General features: G+C 37.4%; 1 protein-coding gene and 1 pseudogene across 9 annotated transcripts in view; both read left to right on the forward strand.

The window, feature by feature from the left end:
- TULP4 (TUB like protein 4) overlaps positions 1-12,126 on the forward strand; it is a 369,572-nt gene that overhangs the window by 99,132 nt on the left and 258,314 nt on the right. The window lies entirely within an intron of this gene.
- LOC103100007 (prolyl 3-hydroxylase OGFOD1-like) lies at positions 566-2,540 on the forward strand (annotated as a pseudogene).

Here is a 12,126-nt window from a genome sequence, read left to right on the forward strand (position 1 = left end):
CTGATAATGAGGAATTTTTTTCCCTTTCTGAAGATAACTCTTCTACAAGAACTCTAGATTCCATCTCTTTTTCATAAGCATTTTGTTTTTTTCAGATGTTGCCTTCTTTTTATAAACTTTAATCTCTTACTATCTACTAGGTATTACCTTGCTAACCTTAAACATACTCATCTCCTTCATCTTTTAAAAAACCTTCACTACCCAGGCATAATGGTATGTGTCTGTGATTTCTGCTACCAGGTAGGCAAATGCTGGTGAATGACTTGAGTTCACAAATTTTGTTTTAGAGTGGGCATAGCAGAATGAATGTATCAAATCCAGCATCAGTATGATGAGCCCTCAGGAGCTGCCTATGGATGGATGAACTGTCCCAACTCAGAATAGCAAAAGTCAAAATTCTCCTGCTGATGATAGTGGGATTTGGTACATGGGTTTCACTTCCAGTCTTGATGAGATTCAAAGACTGTCTCAAAACAAACAAAACTCCTCCCTTCATGCTGTTATCTATTCTGTATCTGTTTTCCCTTTTCAGTCATAGAAGAAGCAAAACCTAACTTCATATACTGATCCTGACCCCCTCCCATTGTCTCCAAATGGCAGAAATTTGCTGAGACCTGGAGAGAACTATGGTGTGGCTTTGTGAAGCTCATCCAGAGAATTGAGGAACAGAGAGAATGGGGAGCAGGATACCTGTGAATGTGATAGTATGGCATTTGCCACATGGCGCGTGACTTATAGTAGTCCCTGTGTCTTGGAGGTGAGGGGATCCAAAGGTATGAGTGGGAAACAGCGCACGGATCAGGGACCTGTCTCAGAATGAAAGAAGAAGGGGAAGCACGAATTGACAGGAGAGTTCTCGGCTACTCTCTGTGAGGAAACGGTGAAAACGCAGGTGGCTGAGGCCTGGAGCCGGAGGACCAGGTTCAGTCATGAGGCCATAATTATGGACCCAGATCCTTTCCAATACTGTGTGATCCCAAACTTCATCCAGTGCCAGACTTTCTTGGAGGGACTTCAGAAGGAACTTTTGGATCTGGATTTCCATGAGAAATGCAATGACTTGTACAAATTCAAACAACTGGATGATCTGAAGAATAGAGACGAACTTCATATCTCTGTTTAAAGGAAAGTTCTGTTTGAATATTTTCGGAGATGACTTTCAGACATTGTTTTGATTGACTTGGAATCTACTGTTGATATCTCCTATGCTAAGTATTAGTATACAGATATCCCGTTATTCCATGATGATGAATTGGAAGGAAGAAGAATTGCTTTTATTCTATATCTTGTTCTTCCTTGGGACAAGAGCCTTGGTGGTACCTTGGACTTGTACAGTACAGATGAACATTTCCAGTCGGAACAGACTGTTAAGTCTCTTGTCCCATCTTGGAACACCTTGGTTTTCTTTGAAGTGTCTCAAGTGTCCTAACATCAGGTTTCATAAGTTCTGTTTGAAGGAAAATGTCAGCTATCTATAAGTGGCTGGTTTCGTGGTCCTTCTCAGACAAGGTCCTCAAGCTATTTTGAGCCCCTCCTACCTTGTAGCCCTCACATTTTACGAGATAATGAAATTTTATATGAATGGATTAACCCAATCTATATGGACATTGATTCCCAGGCTCAAATTCAAGAGGATTTTGAAGAGTGCTCTGAAATTCTGTTGAAGGAATTTTTCAAGTATGAAAAATATGAAAAAATATGTGAGGCTTTGGAGAAAGAAGATCTAGAATGGAGCAAACGAGGTCCCCCCAATAAAAGGTTTTATGAAACAGCTAAGGAAGAGAAGCTTCCAGATATCTTAAGGGAATGCATGGAGTTATTTTGCTCTGAGGTCCTGTTCTTGCTGCTGTCCAACTTCACAGGCCTGAAGCTTCATTTCCTGGTCTCTTCAGATGAGGATGATGAGGACCAGACAGACAATGATGAAGAAGAAAGTGAAGAAATTAGCCATGGTCCTTCTAAACAAGAAAACTACCAGGAGGCCAGTGGCCACACAAGCCAACAAAGCAAGATAGAAACAGCTCTAGAATCAGAGAATGAAGAGGCAAAGAATAAATCAGCTGTCCCCACATGCACTGGAGAGCTGAGATATTGGAAGAATGGTCACTACACTTTAGTGCATGACACTAAAAATACTGAATTTGCCTTGGACCTGCTTTTCTACTGTGGCTGTAAAGGATGGAAAACAGAATATGGTGGCTTTACTTCCTACACTGCCAAAGGTGAAGATGAAGAGCTCCTAATAGTGACTCCAGAAGAGAATTCACTGGCATTGGTTTACAGAGATTGAGAAACTCTAAAATTCATCAAGCATATCAACCACCAACACTTAGAGCAAAAGAAAACTGGCCAGAACAGAACAGGTTTTTGGGACTTTTCCTTTGTCTACTATGAATGACTGGATTGTGCTAAAGTGTCTACCTTGGTGATTCTAGGCCTCAGTAGAACTGCTGAAATTGGATGCGGCTGGTACTCAATTTTGTTGTCCCTTCTGGACCACATCGATGTGCATTACTACAGATACTGGTACCCTGTTTTTGCCACAAATCGTATCAGCAAGCACTTGAGCAAACATTTATTAAATACCTAATATACACTATCATGCACTGTATCAGGTTCAGAGACTAGCTCTAGTCTTCAGGGAGCTCATGCATAGGTGAATAAAAGAGGGACAGAGGGATGGAGTGCTTTTCTGCTTTGAGTTGGGTTTCTGGCATGATTTAAATCCCTTTGTGCTGCAGGTAAGACTGGTCAACATTGGGTTAAAGCAGATGGTAGTCCTGGCTTAAGGACATCAATTTCATCATTATTATTATGGTGAAGAGATCCTGAAAATTTTTCATTCTACAATTCTTTTCTTCTTTTCCCCAATCTGGAGTTTAAAAAAGATTTCCTACTCTGGGAATGATTAACACCACATCTTTTATCACGAGCCTCAGCTGGCCTCATTTTAGAGAGATTATGGGATATACCCAGCATATTCATTTTTAGAATTTATCCAAAGGTTTCTGTTTTTAGTGGCTTTTATATAACTGGTATTGTTATAAACGAGCTCTGAATGAAGATTGTGTTTGGCCATAGTTGTTATCCTTAATACTCTTGTATAAGTAAACAAAAGCTCTAGACTCAAATATTCTAATAGTTATTATGCCATAATAAAAAAATTATAGATACTTAAAAAAAAAAGAAAATTATTCAATCCCTTCCTGAGGAGAGTGTTGACCAACACCTGGGTCAACTCAGGATACATGTTTGAGTTATGGGGTATATAAGTCATGTCAAAATAAAATCAAAATCATAAAAAAAGAAGCAAACAAATAGAAAAAAATTAAACTTTGGGAAGAAAAGAAAAATTCCAAATCAGAATCAAAATATCAAAATCTACGTGTATAAAAATTCCTGAGTAAACAAGAATAAATCCATAACAGGTTCTTAAGTCAGGGTTCAAATAAACTAATTTATGCCCCACAAGTCTGTAGTACAAATGCAGTAGTATTGCACTTACTCATTGGCAACCAGGACTACAGGAAGTTGCCATAGTATAAGAAAAAAATGGACTAGATTTTTGTGTAAAAGAGAAGTATGTTTTCCTGGCACTTTTGTGATCCCTTTTGGAATCAGACACAAACATTATTCAAAGTCCCATAATATTTAACAATCAATGGCAGGTTTCCATAATCTAAAGCTTTTGGGTATGCCGTAATATTAGGGCTAATGGATATTGAAAACTTACAATAGTACAAAATCAAAAAACTATTAATACTGGTAACATGCTTCAAGTACAAAAAATGAGAAAAAAAAGAAAATCATACTTTTATTTCACATACAAAGAAAAGCAATAATAAAATTTAAAAAATCAAATATATATAGTTCATAATCAGTGTCATACTGTGTTTGCCCAATGAGAGGTTGAATACAAAGGTTTCTCACCCCCAAATGAGATCTATTTCCTTCTTACCTTAGCTATGATTCACAGTGTGAGTGCAAATGATTTTTACCAAGTAATAACTTTTCAAAACACTAGTATAACAGCTAATTCACATTCAAGAAGTACCAAAATCCTCAAGATCATCACAAGAGCACATTTAATGACAATAGCAAACAAATCTGCAATCATTAAGATTCACATGAGTCTCTATAGCCACTGAAGCTTATGTTTACCTGTCACAAGTTCTCCAGATCTAGCCAATCTTTCAACGTTGGCTGAGATATTTTTAACAAAGTCTATTACTGCCATTATTCCAAAATTTGTCAGAGGAGCCCAGAAAAACCACCAACCTCTGTACTCCTGATGAAAACCTTTTGGGTCCACAATGTCACCAAGAATCTAGATCATTCTAGTGGAAGGGTAGAGTAAGCTGAGGAATTACAAATATAAAAAACCATTCAGAAGCTACTAGGCTTTGTAATAGTTTTTGTAATAGAGGGTAAAATGGGGGTGATAAAAGGAATTTATATCCCCCCCCAGGCTGCCTTCAGCTTTTAACTGCTGGGTTCTATGCAAGGATCTTATTGAAGAGGCTTATGGTAGTAAGTTCTCTTCTCTTTGGGGAGAGAAAGTCACCTCTCTCCCCCTTATTCTCAAGTTTCCCTCTAGTAATATTTGAGTCAGTTCTTGAGTCTTTCTTTAACTAAATGTATTAGAGGGAAACAGAAAAGAGTACAGGGCAGATGGAGGATAAAGATTTAGTGTTCAAGAAGGAAGGAGGGAGAAGGGATCCTTAACTAGCTAATAACCTTCCCCCAAAGTCAAGGCAGATCAGGTTATTTCACCTGACCCCTTGGGGTCAAAATAACGAGGACTCTGGTTCTTGGCTGCACAATAAGTGTCCCGAGCAGATTTAAGGAGGTAGATGGAAAATTTTCTTTGTTGGACAGCTAATTTTTCAAAGTCCTGAACAATTAGCGTGTGTTCTGTTGGGATCTGGGTCAGGAATCACAGAGAGAAGATCACTGGATCAGGGAGCCATTTGGAGCTACCCATCTGGTCTATGATACCAGACAGAAATCTCTGTTCCCCAACTGCTGGATCAGTTCGGCTCTCCTCTCTCTCCAATGTTCTGAGTTCCTTTTTCTGCCCATCCCCCACTGCTGTAGAATTCGGCAGCTTTTTCCTTTTTATTTCTCTCTAAGATATCAAACCTTCTCTTACAGATTCAAGAGAAATGCTCCCTCTCATGGGCCATTCAGGGGTACCATGTCCCCTAGAAAAAACTTTATCAACTCTGGATGAACCTCCCTCCTCTAGTATGAGATTGTAACAGGTGAAAAAGGCATGACATCATATGTCCCATCCATTGCAATGTGGAGGCAAAGGCTACAATAGTAAAAATCACTTCAGACATCTCATCCGTTATATTTTTATAAATGTGGAGGTGGGAAATATAATAGTGCTACAGGACTTCACTTCAGCTACTAAATAGAACCTTTACATCTTGTTACAAACAACTCAAAAGTAGATAAATGATTGGTCAGAGGCAGTGTTGCTACTGGATATCTAAAAATAATTTCTAAAGTCCCCTTCAAATCAATTAAATTTTTTAGGTCATTAAATTTTCTAATGGTTGTATATAGGTTGTAACCTGTTTGATGGAGTTGATCCATCATCATCGATGTGACAATTATCAAAGACAAAAAGGTACACAAGGCCATTTAGGCAACATGTGATCTTGATCAATCTGATGACAAACCAGCATCCATAAGGACCTATGATTTTTGCCATGGAAATGGGTTTGCACAAGTTGTTTATGAACTTTTATAATGGTATTTTTTTCCAGTCCAGTCATACGAGGAGGTACAAATAAAGGTAGTAGGACAGTGCAAATAACAACAGTGTAACAACATATAGCTAATAGCCAAAACACAGTAATTTAAAGTGACATAGAATAACAGAATATATTAACAGAATATAACAAAATAGATTAGATAAATATGTGAACTTAAACAAAATTAAATCTTAAAAGAAATAATCAGTAAATACAATATATGTGACAGGATACAGGCACTGAATTCAATAGTCCTTTTTTTTTTTCCAATTCCAATGGCTGCATTACAGAAAATTCTTCACTATTTGGAGAACAAAACTGAAAGAGTTAAAGATAGAGTCTGAAAAGGCTTACAAATTCACTTCGAGACTCTTTAAGGTTCCTTCCCCTCCTCAGTATCATCATCCATCTAGCTTCCTTTGGTCACACCTCTTGGGTTCCCTATACCCACACTGAGCATAGTGTGGATGAATCCCACATTGGATGTGTTGCAGAGACTGGGCAGGCCAAAATGTCATGGAGTTGTAGGGAGATGAATCTTCCCCCCAGAATCTCAGGATTACTCAAGCTAATTGCCAGGAATAGTAGTAAGAGAAGGTACCCCAAAATTTTGAGCTGTGCGAACTCTATAATGCTCTTCTGGCATGGGAGTTGTTTGAGATAAGCAGGAAACTGTGCAATGCTTGTGATTCTCCTTATTAAATTAGTTGCAAATCTACTTCCTGTTAGGAAGAGTACCCTTCCTTTCCCTCCACCCTAGGGAAAAATGCTAGGGGCCATGTGACACCTCAGTCCCCACTCTATAGTCAGAAACATGGGTTAACCCGCTGGGTTAGTTTTAAATTGACCTGGTAAGTAAATGGGGGTAGGCAGTTCCTAGGCTAGAAAGCCTATCAGTTCCAAGCTACCACAGGCTTGAGACCCATGTGGGCAGGGGACTTAAGAGAGGGTAGAAGCTTTTTCTCAGGTAAAAATCTTTAAGAGGCTGATTGTTGCCTTCAAAAAATACTCAGGCTTCCAAATTACTCAGCTATTTGAAATGTAAGAGGAACACAGGGGTTTATTCTTTACCAGCCACAAGGAAAGTGGCTTGCAAGAACCTCTAGTGCAGCAGCAGCAGCGGCATTGGTGGCAGAAGCTTCAGGCTTCAAGGACCATCCAGGCAATTAGGGAGGGAGGCAGAAGCAGCAGCATTTGGAGTTCCCCAGAAGAGGAGGGCAAGAAGGCCGTGGCAGGAGAAACATGATTTTTTAATTAAGGGTTCCTAACCCCACTTCTGGTCACCATAAATGTAGGATTTAAATTAATACCCAATATTCCAAGTGTTATATTTTATAAAGTTTATTAATAATCCCTTGAAATAGAAGGAATAAAAAGGAAATAGAAGATAAAAACCTAATTATTTAACAAAATTAAGACCTCGTTACTAAGTTCTCGTTGCCTGTTCTACCAAAGCCCCGACAGGAAGACAAGAGAGGAAAAGGCCGGACTACAGCAAATTTATGTTCTCCATATGTCAGGGCATAATGTGAGGAGAATTGGGTTCTTGGATTTGTAGTTTTTTTAGGGTAACATTCTGATTACACACTATATAGGTATAGGTATAGATTTATAAAACAAAAGCCATCCTCCAGTAGATAAGTGGCAAAACAAACAATTTTCATCAGTATTATTAAGTATTAGCAACCATATTAAATAATTTTCCAGAATATAATAATATAAATAAATAATAATAATAATAATAAAGAAATGAAATTCAAAAGAATTCTATTTTCATCTCATACTCAGCAAATTAGCAAAGTTGACAACAGGTTGAACTTTCTATGTAAGAGAGGCTTATGGTTATGATGCTGTACATTGTAGGGTTTTTTTTTTTTTAAACCCTTACCTTCCATCTTGGAGTCAGTACTGAGTATTGACTCCAAGGCAGAAGAGTGGTAATGGCTAGGCAAAGGGGGTCAAATGACTTGCCCAGGGTCACACAGCTGGGAAGTGTCTGAGGCCAGATTTGAACCTAGGACCTCCCCTCTCTACGCCTGACTCTCAATCCACTGAGCTACCCAGCTGCCCCCCATTGTAAGTTTTGATGTGAATTGGTACAACGATTTTGTAAATAATTTGAGGTTATCAGTAAAGTGACCAAACTATTTGTATACTTTCCCTGAGAGATTGTTCCTTTACTGGGCTACTCCAAGAAGGCCATTGATGAGAAGAAAATTACCATATATTCCAAAATTTATAGTAATGGTGATATCAAAGATTTGGAAACAAAGGTAATACCCATTGTGATTTTATTAATATAATGGAATATTACTGTGATGGAAGATATTATGAAAGTGATCAATACAGAGAATCATGAAAAGGTTTTAATGAACTCATGCAGTGAAGTAAGCAGAGCCATAAATACAATATACACAGTGATTACAATAATGTAAACAGGAGAACGACATATACAAAAAATCAAAAGTGAATGTTGCAGAAACATAAGAACTAAGTATGTCTCAAAAAAGGAAGTGAAGTCATTTTCAACTTGCCTCTTTGTGTTGATGGGAGGTACTTAAGTGTTGCACATTACATATATTTTCAGAGTTTTTGATGCTTTGATCAATTGTGTTGATTCTCCCTTCCCTCTTGTTCTTTCACATACTCTCTATTAGGTAAAAATAAATTAGGCACGAATATATTTTACATAGCTTTCTTTTAAAAAAAAGTATATCCTAATTTACACATCTTACTTTCAAAGTTGTCTTTATCTTCTTAATTTCCTATAATTTATTCTGAGTTAAAAAAAATTCAGTAGCCATCTTTTTTTTCCCTTATTTAGGCCACCATTTTCTTAACTCTTTTCTCTTTCTTTCAGATTCTCCCCTTCCCTACCACTTCCTTTTCATTTATTTATTCATTCATTCATTCATTTATTTATTCATTCATTCATTCATTTAGATTTTTTATTTTAAATTTTATTTGGTCAATTTCAAACATTATTCCTTTGTTACAAAAATCATATTCCTCCCTCCCTTCCCCATGCCCTTTCCTTAGCCGATGCGCAATTCCACTGGGTATTATATGTGACCTTGATCAGAACCTATTTCCATGTTGTTGGTGTTTGTACTAGGATGTTCATTTAGGGTATATATCCCCAATCATATCCCCCTTGACCCATGTAATCGAGCAGTTGTTTTTTTTCGGTGTTTTTACTCCAACGGTTTTCCCTCTGAATGTGGATAGTGTTTTTTCTCATAGATTCCTCCAAGTTGTTTGGATCACTGCATTGCCACTAATGGAGAAATCCATTACATTCGATTGTACCACAGTGTATCAGTCACTGTGTACAATGTTCTCCTGGTTCTGCTCCTTTCACTCTGCTTCAATTCCTGGAGGTTGTTCCAGTTCACATGGAATTCCTCCACTTTATTATTCCTTTCAGCATAATAGTATTCCATCACCAACATATACCAAAATTTGTTCAGCCATTCCCCAATCGAAGGGTATCCCCTTGTTTTCCAATTTTCCAATATTTTTGCCACCACAAAGAGTGCAGCTATGAATATTCTTGTACAAGTCTTTTTCCTTATTATCTCTTTGGGGTACAAATCCAGCAGTGCTATGGCTGGATCAAAGGACAGACAGTCTTTTATCACCCTTTGGGCATAATTCCAAATTGCCCTCCAGAATGGTTGGATCAATTCACAACTGCACCAGCAGTGAATTAATGTCCCGACTTTACCACATCCCCTCCAGCATTCATTACTTTCTGTTGCTGTGATGTTAGGCAATCTGCTAGGTGTGAGGTGATACCTCAGAGTTTTTTTGATTTTGTATTTCTGATTATAAGAGATTTAGAGCCCTTTTTCATGTGCTTATTAATACTTTTGATTTCTTTGACTGAAAATTGCCTATTCATGTCCCTTGCCCATTTATCAATTGGAGAATGGCTTGATTTTTTTGTACAATTGAATTAGCTCTTTGTAAACTTCAGTAATTAGACCTTTGTCAGAGGTTTTTGTTCTGAAGATTGTTTCCCAATTTGGTACTTCCCTTTTAATTTTGGTTACATTGGTTTTGTTTTCTCAAAAATGTTTTAATTTGAGATAATCAAAATTATTTCTTTTATATTTCATGGCTTTTTCTTTTTTTTTATTTGATCATTTCCAAACATTATTCATTGGAGACAAAGATAATTTTCTTTTCCTCCCCCCCAACCCCCACTGGGTATCACATGTGTTCTTAATTTGAACCCATTTCCATGTTGTCGGTATTTGCATTAGAGTGTTCATTTAGAGTCTATCCTCTGTCATGTCCCCTCAACCCCTGTAGTCAAGCAGTTGCTTTTCCTTGGTGTTTTTACTCCCACAGTTTGTCCTCTGCTTGTGGATAGTATTTTTCTCCTAGATCCCTGCAGATTTTTCAGGGACATTGCATTGGTACTAATGGAGAAGTCCATTACATTTGATTGTACTACAGTGTATCAGTCTCTGTGTACAATGTTCTCCTGGTTCTGTTCCTCTAGCTCTGCATCACTTCCTGGAGGTTGTTCCAGTCTCCATGGAATTCCTCCACTTTATTATTCCTTTTAGCACAATAGTATTCCATCACCAACATATACCACAATTTGTTCAGCCATTCTCCAACTGAAGGGCATCCTCTCATTTTCCAATTTTTTGCAAAAACAAAGAGCGCTGCTATGAATATTCTTGTACAAGTCTTTTTCCTTATTATCTCTTTGGGGCACAACCCCAGCAGTGCTATGGCTGGATCAAAGGGCAGACAGTCTTTTATTGCTCTTTGGGCATAGTTCCAAATTGCCCTCCAGAATGGTTGGATCAGTTCACAACCCCACCAGCAGTGAATTAGTGTCCCTACTTTGCCACATCCCCTCCAGCATTCTTTACTTTGCTGTCATGTTAGGCAATCTGCTAGGTGTGAGGTGATACCTCAGAGTTGTTTTGATTTGCATCTCTCTGATTATAAGAGATTTAGAACACTTCTTCATGTGCTTATTAATAGTTTTGATTTCTTTGGCTGAGAACTGCCTATTAATGTCACTTGCCCATTTATCAATTGGAGAATGGCTTGATTTTTTGTACAATCGATTTAGCACTTTGTAAATTTGAGTAATTAAACCTTTGTCAGAGGTTTTTATGAATGTTTCCCAATTTGTTGCTTCCCTTCTGATTTTAGTTACATCGGTTTTGTTTGTACAAAAACTTTTTAATTTGATGTAGTCAAAATTATTTTACATTTTGTGATTCTTTCTATGTCTTCCTTGATTTTAAAGTCTTTCCCTTCTCAAAGGTCTGACATGTATACTATTCTGTGTTTGTCTAATTTACTTATAGTTTCCTTCTTTATGTTTAAGTCATTCACCCATTTTGAATTTATCTTGGTGTAGGGTGTGAAGTGTTGATCCAAACCTAATCTCTCCCACACTGTCTTCCAATTTTCCCAGCAGTTTTTATCGAATAGTGGATTTTTGTCCCAAAAGCTGGGATCTTTGGTTTTGTCATATACTGTCTTTCTGAGGTCCCTTGACCCAAGTCTATTCCACTGATCTTCCTTTCTGTCTCTTAGCCAGTACCAAATTGTTTTGATTACTGCTGCTTTGTAATATAGTCTAAGGTCTGGGACTGCAAGACCCCCATCATATGTGTTTTTTTTTCATTATTTCCCTGGATATCCTTGATTTTTGTTCTTCCAAATGAACTTTGTTATGGTTTTTTCTAAATCAGTAAAGGAATTTTTTGGAAGTTCAATGGGTATGGCACTAAATAGATAAATAAGTTTGGGAAGGATGTTCATTTTTATTAGATTGGCTTGTCCTACTCATGAGCAGTTAATGTTTTTCCAATTGTTCAAGTCTAGTTTTAGTTGTGTGGAGAGTGTTTTGTAGTTGTGTTCATATAGTTCCTGTGTTTGTCTCGGGAGATAGATTCCTAGGTATTTTATTTTGTCTAAGGTGATTTTGAATGGGATTTCTCTTTCTAGTTTTTGCTGCTGAGCTGTGTTGGGGAGATATATAGAAATGCTGATGACTTATGCCGGTTTATTTTGTATCCTGCAACTTTGCTAAAGTTGTTGATTATTTCGATTAGCTTTTTGGTTGAATCTCTAGGATTCTTTAAGTAGACCATCATGTCATCCACAATGAGCAATAACTTGGTCTCCTCCTTGCCTATTTTAATGCCTTCAATTCCTTTTTCTTCTCTAATTGTTACTGCTAGTGTTTCTAGTACAATGCCAAATAATCGAGAGGTGATAATGGGTATCCTTGTTTTACTCCTGATATTATTGGGAATGTATCTAATTTATCCCCATTGCAGATGATATTAGCTGATGGCTTTAGATATATACTGTTTATTAT

This window comes from Monodelphis domestica, chromosome 2 (assembly GCF_027887165.1).
Source record: "Monodelphis domestica isolate mMonDom1 chromosome 2, mMonDom1.pri, whole genome shotgun sequence".
Classification (NCBI taxonomy): domain Eukaryota; kingdom Metazoa; phylum Chordata; class Mammalia; order Didelphimorphia; family Didelphidae; genus Monodelphis; species Monodelphis domestica.